This window comes from Thunnus albacares, chromosome 4 (assembly GCF_914725855.1).
Source record: "Thunnus albacares chromosome 4, fThuAlb1.1, whole genome shotgun sequence".
Classification (NCBI taxonomy): Eukaryota; Metazoa; Chordata; class Actinopteri; order Scombriformes; family Scombridae; genus Thunnus; species Thunnus albacares.
This window is the reverse complement of record NC_058109.1, coordinates 784,237-791,339: the sequence shown is the minus strand read 5'-3', so window position 1 is coordinate 791,339 and position 7,103 is coordinate 784,237. Positions and strand designations below refer to the sequence as shown.

Sequence of the window (7,103 nt, the reverse complement as noted above, 5' to 3'; positions counted from 1 at the left end):
TCAGTCACACACACTTTCTACCTTCATCTGGAGAGGAAACACAAATCATCCTTTACATCATTTCTCCTGTCAAATCCTAAATATCAGCTGCTCCTCCTGTGATAGGCTGTTATTTTCTGTTATGTATCAGTGTGAATGCAGCCAGACAGCGGTGTGATGCAGAGAAAGCCGCCATCAGCTGCTGTACTACTAAAATACTGCTGTGCTTCATCCTCCGTTACAGAACACATCCCAGATCAGATGGAAATAATCTCCTCCATCATAGAGTCAGAACTAAAATCAATAATTCACAAAACTCTGACTTTTGGACTCTTCAGAGTTTCTTCTCACACAGACATGAAAAACAAAATGGTCTGAAATATAAATGTAATGAACAGATGGCCATCTTTCCAGAGAGGTTTACTACGAAGTGAGATTAGTGGGTTAGCGAGGTATGTCAAGCCTGCAGGGTTTTCAGTGTCACAAAGGTGTCTCTAATTTAACCTGCTACATCACCATGGTAACTTATGCTGCAAACTTAACCTGGTCCGGAGCAGGTTATGTTCTGAGTTTTGGTTTAAATCAGCCATTAAAAAGCGCTGCCCTTTCACTACCTGAATTGCTGCCAAGTCTGTTTAACACTGCTGGTACTGCAGCTATTAGAACACTGATTAGAAAATTGATTAGTCTTTTATCATACTTACCATTGATTTGATACTTCATATTGTAAATTTGTGATGTTGCAATAGGTTAGGGTTACTTGTGGGATGGGATTTTGTCAAAATATATCACACTGTATTTCCCATTGTAAAGAAAAACAACCCAAAAAACTAAAAAGTAATGAAAAAAAAATTGAATAAAAAAAAGGTATTTATCACAGATAATATTCAATCTATAAAATTAATTTCACTTTGATTTGGCCAAAACCTGTGTGATTTCCACTTATCCTTCATTATGGGACAGAGCCAGCATTCCTCTCTCGCCTTATTAAGCAGCGACTTATACAGCAACAGCGTTGCTTTTTGCTGTGATAATGAATTTATATTATTCATAGCTCACCATTATAACGACTTGTTCCTCCTGACTGAAGCAAGCGGCATGTGATCGGTCCATTTTGTGTAGAGGAGGAGTCAAATGACGCACCAAACGCCTCCTTTCATGGGAACGCGCACAGAGCCTGAAGGCCTAAACGCACTAGCAGCGTCTGACGCGCGCGTTTTGAAGCACACCTATTGTTTTTAATGGCCGAACAACCACTAAAAGCGTTATGAGGCGCGTCGAAATATCTTGACGCCCCATCTCCGACCTCGTTTCGATTTTGGAGCGTCAGATGAAGACCCAGCGACCAAAACTGTTTTCTCTGCAGCCGAAAGAGAAGGACAGCGCACAAATAAATAACCATCAAACAGTCAACAGATGATTTACTGTGGACACAGACGCTCTTAGTTTCTTTTTTTCATTTTCTTCCTCTGCATTTCTCCTTGTCATTCATTCATTGCATCCAACTAGCAGCGGTAAATACAAAGAACAAAATGAAAAACCTGTGTTGGTTCTGTGGTGTTGGAATTTCAAATCTGATGCCTGCAGTGCGTCATAGGAGCATCAATTGACGCGCGTCATTTACGGCTTTCAGTGCGTTTGAGCCTTGAAGGAGAAATCACCGTCGTGATACCAATTACCTCTGATTGCGAGTTCAGGGTTTGTCGAGCCAGCTCACACAAAGAACGCCTGGCTATGTTGAACTTGCTTCGTAGTACAGTCCCCTGATCTAAAGAGGAAGTTTATCAGCTGATATTTCTGTTGCTGACATTAGGACTTTTTAAAACCACCACATGGTTTAAAGAAACTCCATCCAACAATAACACTTTCATGATAAATTAGTTTCTCCAACTGAAAAAATTAGTGATTCTTTTTCCATGAACTCGAAAAAAACATGTCCTTTTTGTAGAGATATCAAACTTACTTACTGAACTTTTTCTCATGAACTTCATCACTCTGCAGCAAATTCATTTAAATGAAGCAGCTTCTTGTACTTCATCAGTGTGTGTGTATGTATATGTGTGTGTGTGTATGTGGGCGTGCAGGCTGCTGCCACACCTTTATCTCTTCACTATCAAAGTATGCAGTCTGACTGGTTGGCATTAAGTGTTGAGCAGTGTTCATGTGAACACACGAACACTGCTCACAGAGTCACACTGACAAACATTAACATTAACTAAACAGTCAGATCACTTAAATGACTGTAAAACATCTCTAGATTTAATATTATCACATGTGACTCACAGCTGGTTTGTCTTGAATATCATAACTGGACACACTTCAATGTGCCAATGATCATCTATAAGAGTCATTATTAATTAATGATCAGTACAATTATAATGTATCTAATATCTACATCTTATTTTTCTATTCTACTCCCTTTCACCTCAGTTTCATATCAACAGCAATGTTACTGTTAACATTATTGATTCCATATTTATAAAATATTGTCTATATGAAGTGTGATATCACAGTGACATCACAGCTGCAGTATGGACAGAATCATTGACATCACTCTGAATATTTGCAGATGACTGAGTCTAAATATGAATTATGAATACAAGTATTAATAAACTGCTAGAACACTTTCTGATGTGGACACCAGCAGAAAAATACCATTAGGGCAATAATAATAGTGGCAAAACTCTTCCAACATTTTTAAAAACTTTTGTCACAACTTGACATTTCAGGAAACTTTCAGCGGGTCGTGGTTTTCCGTCCCATAACCCCCTGCTTCTACATCTGTGGAAATTCAGGGAGGAGCTCCCTTTTTAGAACTTTTCATTTTTGACACTGGACAGATTGAACCCACATCCTCAAAACTTTCAACCAGTCACTTAACAGCTTGAGCAACTCAGTCAGACATTTGTATCTTATTTCTAAAAGATTGTCAATTTTTCATTTGTAATTAGCAGATTCAACACCACTAAACAATATTTACATACTTTCAGTTTTCTATTAGTTCTCTTTGATGTTGTCACATTAGTAGTGCACTTGACGCACAAATAAATGTGGACATTTATTAAATCGTTATAATCAAGGCACATTTACTTTGATACTACTTTTTTTAGAGTAAATACAAACTTGTTAAACAGTAGCAGATGTTAGATCTTAACTGGTGTGAGACGTTTAACAACACAGATAAAATGTAATTTTGTGTAAAGTGACACTATTTTATAGTCTTTTTTTTCTTTTAAATTTTTTTTTTATTTAATTCTTATCAAATTGTGCATAAAACCAAGTTTTTTAAGGTGAACTTCTCAGAGAAACTCAGAAGTTACAGATGAACTATGATTACAAAGAGAAATGAACCAATCATACACACATCATCACCTCCTGTCTTACTGCATTTACCAATAATATCTAAATATGAACCAAGAACAGATGTAGACTGTGCGCATGTTATTGTAGCAACATTGAACTTCATGACTGTCCTCTGTCCGCATCAGTGAATACATTTCATTTGGAAAGGTTTCACAGGAAACAGTAGTAGGCCTATACTGTTATGCTTGACCTTACACTTTACAGAGACGACATAAACAAAATAGTTTTAATTTTTTTCCATCAGCTTAAGAAAGGAAATAATCATCAGCTGTTTGTTAATATTGTTTTATTCCGGGAAATCAATAATTTAACATGTAGATTTACCTTCAAACATGAGAATTCTACAAACTTTCTGATGAAATAAAAAAAATCATCTACAGCAAGAAACAAAACCTGAAGTTACTAAAGAGAAAGAGAAGAAAACTATGAAACAAAGCAAACTTACAGTTAACAGTCCAAACTGCTGAAGACAAAGACTCTCCACTCCACGTCTGTCAGAAAGGTGTTTGCCAAAGTTGAGCTGTTTCCTGGAATGAGTCAGAGCTCCGCCTGTAGAGGAGGAGGAACAGGTAGGAAGACTCACAACATGACAGTTTATGGATGTTTTTGACTGATTTAGTTGTTCTTGTATTTTTTATATTTATTATTAAACCATCAACCTGTCTCTTAGACCCCATCCAACTAGGCTGCTTAAGGAAGCCTTACCCTTAGTTAGCACTTCTTTACTAGATATGATCAATCTGTCTTTAGTAACAGGCTATGTACCACAGTCCTTTAAAGTAGCTGTAATTAAACCTCTTCTTAAGAAGCCTACTCTTGATTCAGGCATTTTAGCCAATTATAGACCTATATCTAACCTTCCATTTCTCTCTAAGATCCTTGAGAAAACAGTCTCTAATCAGTTATGTGACTTTCTACATAACAATAGTTTATTTGAGGATTTTCAGACAGGATTTAGAGGCATCATAGCACAGAGACAGCACTGGTGAAAGTCACTAATGACCTCCTAACTGCATCGGACAAAGGATTTGTCTCTATACTTGTCCTGTTAGATCTTAGTGCCGCATTCGACACAATTGACCATCAAATCCTTTTGCAGAGACTGGAACATTTAATTGGCATTAAAGGAACTGCATTAAGCTGGTTTAAGTCCTATTTATCAGACCAATTTCAGTTTGTACATGTTAATGATAAATCCTCCGTGAAGGCAAAAGTTAGACACGGAGTTCCACAAGGTTCTGTACTTGGACCAATTCTATTCACCTTATATATGCTTCCTTTAGGTAATATTATTAGGAAACACTCCATAAATTTTCATTGTTATGCAGATGATTACCAATTATATTTATCAATGAAGCCAGATGAAACCAATCAGTTAAACAAACTCCAAGCATGCCTTAAGGACATAAAGATTATTGCAACTCATTATTATCAGGCTGCCCTAAAAAGTCTCTAAAGACTCTCCAGCTGGTCCAGAATGCAGCTGCACGTGTTCTGACTAAAACTAGAAAAAGAGACCACATTTCTCCCATTTTAGCTTTGCTGCATTGGCTTCCTGTAAAATCTAGAATTTAAAATCCTTCTCCTAACTTACAAAGCCCTTAATGGTCAGGTACCATCATATCTTAAAGAGCTCATAGTACCGTATTATCTCACTAGAACACTGCGCTCCCACTATGCAGGCTTACTGGTGGTTCCTACGGTCTTTAAAAGTAGAATGGGAGGCAGAGCCTTCAGCTATCAGGCTCCTCTCCTGTGGAACCATCTTCCAGATTCAGTCCGGGGTGCAGACACCCTCTCTATGTTTAAGAGTAGGCTTAAAACTTTCCTTTTTGATAAAGCTTATAGTTAGGGCCGACCAGGCTTGCCTTGGATCAGCCCATAGTTATGCTGTTATAGGTCTAGACTGCTGGGGGACTTCCCATGATGCACTGAGCTCCTCTGTCCTCCTCCTCTCCATCTGTATGCATTCATGTACCAGTAATGCATGTTACTAACTTTGCTTCTTCCCCAGAGTTGATATTTCTGTTTGAAATGATGACTGTTTAAAACACCACATGGTTTAAAAAACTCATCCAACAATAACACATTTTTAGTGACTTTAGTTTCTCCAGCTGAAATAATTAGTGATTCATTTTCCACAAACTAGAGAAAACCATGTCCCTTTAATGTAGAGAAATCAAATTTCACTTACTGAACATCACTTTTCTCATGAACTTCATCACTCTTCAGCTCTGTCGTGTTTTGAGCAGGTCTGTGTGGAAAAGGAGCTTTGTGCTTCAGTTAAAGCTGCATTGTCATCAAATTAATTTAAGTGATGCAGTTTCTCCTCCTTCATCTGTGTGTGTGTCTTATGCAGTCTGACTGGTTGGACTGAGTCACACTGACAAACATTAACATGAACTAATCAGTCAAATCAATTAATCATCTTTTAACTTTAATATTATCACATGACTCACTTACAGTTGATTTGTCTTTGATGTCATAATTGGACCAACACTTTTTAATGATCTGATGATCTTTAAGAATAATTATTGATTAATGATCAGTAGTTACCAGGTATCTAATATCTGTATTAAATATGGAGTATGACTCTTCATTGATGATGCTTTGGCGCCCTCTCATGGTAGTAAGTAAACTGCATGCTGTAAGTTTAATGAACTTGTGACACCTACAAATGTATGGATACAATGGTTAGGTTTTGATCACTATTTTATGTATATTTTCTGTGAAAATGGCCAGATTTAAATATGTTTTATTTAGGTTTAAACGTTGTTTTGTGAAGTGTGCTTTTCTGTTCCGCCACAAGAGGGAGTAGTCACCAGAGCGAGCGCTAGTTGTACGCTGCATAATTAATACAGCAGAAAAAGAATTACATTTTTTTTATTCCACACATTCTTCTTTCCCTATTTTTTAAATATATATATATATATATATATATATATATATATATATATATATATATATATATATATATATATACACACACACACACACACACACACATGTTCCTCAGCCTTGTTATTGATCCTACAGTGTCTGAACTCTTCTGGAGGGATAAACATCATTCTTCATAAAGATATTCCCTCATGTGATGTTGTGATGATGGTGGTGGAGAGCGCTGTCTAACACGTCAGTCCTAAATCTCTCATAGGTGTTCAGCTGGGTTGAGATCTGGTGACTGAAGGTCATAACATATGATTCACATCATCTTCATACTCATCAAACCATTCAGTGACCCCTCGTGTCCTGTGAATTGGGGCATTGTCACCCTAGAAGAGACCACTCCCATCAGGATAGAAATGTTTCATCATAGGATACAGGTGATCACTCACAACAACTGTGTATTGATTAGCAGTGACCCTTTCCTCTAAGGGGACAAGTGGACTCAAACCATGCCAGCAAAATGCCCCCCCACAGCATAGCAGCATGTAGGGGTCCAGCATTCAGACCTGGACCAGTTTTTCCTTTAATTTGTCACCCGTCTGTATGTGTGTGTGTGTGTGTGTGTGTGTGTGTGTGTGTGTGTGTATGTTTCAACATCAAAATGTCATTTTTCCAAACCATTATACAAACTTTTTCCCACGTGACCTGATGTAGGTTTCTGCATGATAACATTCCTACATATAAACTGATATAAACCCCTAGCCCACCTAGTCAGTACCCAGAGACAGACTGAGCACCTGCTGTTGCTGCTGCTCCAAGTTAAAAAAACAAACAAACTCTGAGCTATTCAGCTCGAAGCTCCAGCTCTGCCCCTG

General features: G+C 37.6%; 1 protein-coding gene across 1 annotated transcript in view; it reads right to left on the bottom strand.

Moving 5' to 3' along the window:
* Window positions 1–7,103, bottom strand: part of LOC122981346 (nuclear factor 7, ovary-like) — a 504,535-nt gene that overhangs the window by 207,334 nt on the left and 290,098 nt on the right. The window lies entirely within an intron of this gene.